This window comes from Rutidosis leptorrhynchoides, chromosome 4 (genome assembly GCF_046630445.1).
Source record: "Rutidosis leptorrhynchoides isolate AG116_Rl617_1_P2 chromosome 4, CSIRO_AGI_Rlap_v1, whole genome shotgun sequence".
In the NCBI taxonomy this organism is placed as follows: Eukaryota; Viridiplantae; Streptophyta; class Magnoliopsida; order Asterales; family Asteraceae; genus Rutidosis; species Rutidosis leptorrhynchoides.
Window position 1 is genome coordinate 19,440,777 of NC_092336.1, and position 4,397 is coordinate 19,445,173.

Here is a 4,397-nt window from a genome sequence, read left to right on the forward strand (position 1 = left end):
AGGATTTGCAACCCATGTCTGATAACGCACTTCCCGCATAATGTTTACTTTGACAAGGTTGTCCACCTTTGCGCACAACCAATCACTGCGGTCTAGAGCCATATGTCGCTTCTTTTGCCTAACGGGTGTCAAAGATGGATTAACGTTTAACTTATGTTCCGCAATATCCCGCGGAACCCCGGTCATGTCTGACTCGCGCCATGCGAAAATATCTGCGTTAGCTGACAATATTCCATGCAACTTGCCCTTCGTTTCGGCTGACAAGCCTGCGCCGATTTTAATTCGCTTATCCGGATGCAAGCGATTTGCTATTACTGCACAGTTTGCAAGTTGCTCTTCTACGCTAGGAGCGCTTACAGACGCGACAGAGCCACACAACTCGGTTGCTTGATGTGACGCAACTGTGGCGATGCCTCCTACTGTGGGAAACTTAATCAAACCATGCACTATATCGTGAAGTTTCTCCCTAGCAGTGCGTTATATCGTGAAGTTGAAACGAACCACATAAAAATTGACCAATTCATGCCTGATCATCTGCGGGTTCCTGTCATCCGCAAGCTCTATCATTAATTCTATCCGGCCTAGCGGCCACGAGTTTTCTCCGGAAAACCCTGATAGCGTAATATCAGGCTGGCGTAACTACGCTTTGACTTCTGCCGGAAGGAAACGATAACAATGCTCATACATAATATCGACACCGCTGCCAGTGTCAACATGCATGCGCTTAATCTGGATTCCTCAATCAGGGATGCGACACTTGATGATAATGGGCTCATTAATAGAATCAATTGACATTACAGGAGGAAAAGTGATTGGGAGAAGCTCCCAATCCTGGTGATCATTGTACTTTCTCCGCTGGCTGATTTTCTCTGCGTCAACCATGTTAATGGTTAAGTCAGCATTTTTCGCTTTGTCAACTTTCTGCCACGCGAAAGTCTTAGACTTCGAGGCCTCTTCTGCGGCCTTTCCCTTGTCCTTTTTAGGTGGTTTTAGATGATCCAATTTGCCCGAGCGAAGCGCTTCCAGAACCCGTTCCATCAAGTTTTTACACCGATTGGTGTCGTGACCATAATCGTCATGAAATTCACAATACTTTGTTTTGTCCCGCTTGCCAAATTCTGTAAGCGGAGTTGGAACCGCGAAGGTCGCGCATATTGGCTCCGTTGCCAAAATTTCCTTGGGCGTTTTGGACAAACTTTTGAGCAGCGCATAGTTCTGATTATTGATGCCGCGCTGATTATTGTTTCGATAATTGCCACTTGATTTCCCTTTATCATTCCTGATGGGACCACCGCTAGGATACCTTCCGCGAGAGTTAATACCACGATTTTGATCGCGCGAACGATCATCGTCATCCTTCCTCTCGTTGCGTGAGCTAGCTGTTGGGATGTCATTATCTTCGCCACTCCGCATGTAGTCGTGGCATTCATTAAGCGCCTCAGCATAAGTTGTTGGGACTGTATGGCGCAGACGCCTTACCAGTGTTGGATGACGTTCTGAGTTTATACCATGTATGAGTCCGGAAATCTGTTGCTCTGGTTTGAGATCTGGTATACGCAGGCACTCATTAGTATACCTTGTGAGAAATTCGCCCAAAGATTCATTGGACTTCTGCACGATGTCATGGCATTCAATGTGAGTGCGCTTGCGTGGTCTCTGATTCTGATATTGCAGTAAAAACTTTGTCCGCAGATCCATAAACCCGGCAATACTACCCGCCGGCAATTTATTAAACCACTCACGAGCAATACCCTGTAGTGTCATAGGAAATATCTAACACATAACCGGATCCACCCAGCCCTGAGTGCGCATTGCGCCCTCGAAACGCTGTAAAAAATCATCTGGATCGGTCAGGCCATTGTAAATACCCAACGTGCTAGGTATCTTTGGTGCTGATGGAAACGGATATGCGGTTATATGTGGAGGAAACTTGTCAAAGGTAGTTGGTAGCTCGAAGGGTGGTTTAACAGGATCCCCTTTCAAGTTCGCAAAGAAACGCTTCATCATGTCCTGAACAAAGTCAGGTTGTGAAAATAAAAGAACCATATCAGGAGGTGCGGCCTGCATGAATTGACTTGCAAGATTTGCCTGCCCTTGAACATTTTGCCAAGGTTGACCCTGCGTCTGCGGATATAACCAAGGCTGCTGCGTTGGAAAAGAGGGATGACTTGAAGACGCAGAGTACACAGGTGGTTGTAAAGGAAGCGAAACCTGTGGCGCAGATATCTGCGAAACCTGAGGATACACACTTAAAAGCCCAACTGTATGCGCTATGCTTTGCTGCTGTGCTGTTATCGGCGCCCAATGAGAGTTTGCATCTGGGATGACACCAAGCCCCCAACTGTTAAGTAACGCCTGCGCATCCGCGGGAGTTAAAAATTGCGAAACTGGACGCGGTGGTTGCCAAGGTTGCAACGGTGTAAATGACGAATTCTGCTGAATGCTCTGCGTATGCAGAGGTATTGAAACAGTGGTACTGTAAATAGGTACCTGTCCGCAGCAAACCACATGCGGCCCCGTTGTTCCACCGCTAGTGCCTACCAAGATGACCCTTGGATCCACTGACGAAAAGTCCAACCGCGTGGTTGTGACTGGTGAGTTTGCTCTTGGCGGTGTAACCCCGTCTGAATATATCGGCTTGTACCTCTGAAAGGGTTCGCCGGATATAGGTGGAGGGTACATCGTGTACCCCGCCTGAATAGCCTCCCCCGTAGTCATAACCGGTGTCTGTTGACTACCAGACGGTGCGTTCTGAACATCGGTTTGGGTATGTTCCGATGATTACTCGGAAGTCATGATACTGTTAAAGAAAAAATTCAAAAATTTTGTAAATAACGAGTCATACAATTCAAAACCTTAAAAGAAAAAGCAATTAAACAGTCTTGAATTAATTCGACTCTCAATGAAAGCACCACTTGATCATGCATATTTTAACCGTAGGGTTTAATATGCCTGCTCAATACATAAAGAGGGGTTTAAGGATCTTAGAACGTGGCTCTTCGGTCCGGCTACCGTGAATAACCCTGGCCGACATGATGATGTCGGCGGGGTGGCCAAGTGATTAAGTCCACCTCCGATAACGGTCGTCGATCAAGAGGCCCCAAATAAGGTCGTAGCTACTAGCTTACAAAAGACTAACCTGTTAACCTTGAAAAGATGCTGAATGATGTTGTTTTACGTAATGTGTATCGTATGTGATGGTTACGTAATGTGCCGTGTGTGGTGAATGATGATTAGGGTTTGTATTTATAGGCAAACCCTAATTCTAGAACCGTCTCAGATCATGATAATCTCATCCATAACTGACTCCCCCGAATCACGGATATAATTATGGAAAAGATATTTACTTGGCAGCTAAGCAACCGCCGTACCGGGAACAAAGGCAATCGCACGCCGCATACCGCACACAAGAACACGCATACGCACAATAATGATTGCCCGCATACATATGTGGTGCGCCTACGGGTTGCGGTATCATTAGTATCCAAAAGTTATTGTTAATGTATAGGATGATGTTGCTATGTACATATTTTTTTTTTCTTTTCAAACCAGCAGGTTCATATTATCTCTTTCTTTTTTAATTCATTTAACATCATATTATATCTTTCTTTTTTAATTCATTTAACATGTGTCGCACGGCATGACGTTACATTAGTTAATGTATCAAGGATTTGATAATACTCCATGTATGACCCAAGTCAGTCTCATCAAAATCAGCACCGGCCGGATTATAAACATTAACCAACAACCCAACGAATATTTAATTCCCAAATTCGACCGATTTGGAATCAATGGCTAACTATAAATAAAGACACGTACAAGTAAACGCAAGCATGCAACAACACACGTGTCCAATGACTCAACCGTCTTACCAACCTTCACAGATCATGCCTATCTTTCATACAACCGTTTTCTTTGCATCAACCGACCCTTAAAAAACCCTTGAAAACCTTGTTCAAGTTCACAAGTAGTCTTAGATTAATACCAGAGTACAAGAATTATTCATCATGAAGATGATGTATTTTTTAGTTTTACTTGTTTTGATGTCCCCGGTCATCCGCGGGGCCTTATGGTCTCGTTCGCCACCTCGTCGTCACGAGGTGGTCGTAACAGAAGGCCACCGTGTGGTTATTGAGTTTGAAGTGGAAACCCATGGAGACCCAAAAGTGTTCATTTCTAAACACGATAGTTCTAGTGGGACTGGCGCAAGTAGTTTTGCCAGCCCCAAAGAACTTTTTGTTACTTGCAAGCATAATATTGCATGTGTGCTTAAAAATACGAAAAACGTCTTTTATAAGGAAAAAGATGGTGATAAAGGACCCAAGAGTTCCGAAAATGGCGAAAAAGGTGGTTTCGCCAGTCCGGGAGAACTGTACGGAACATGCAAGCATAAACTA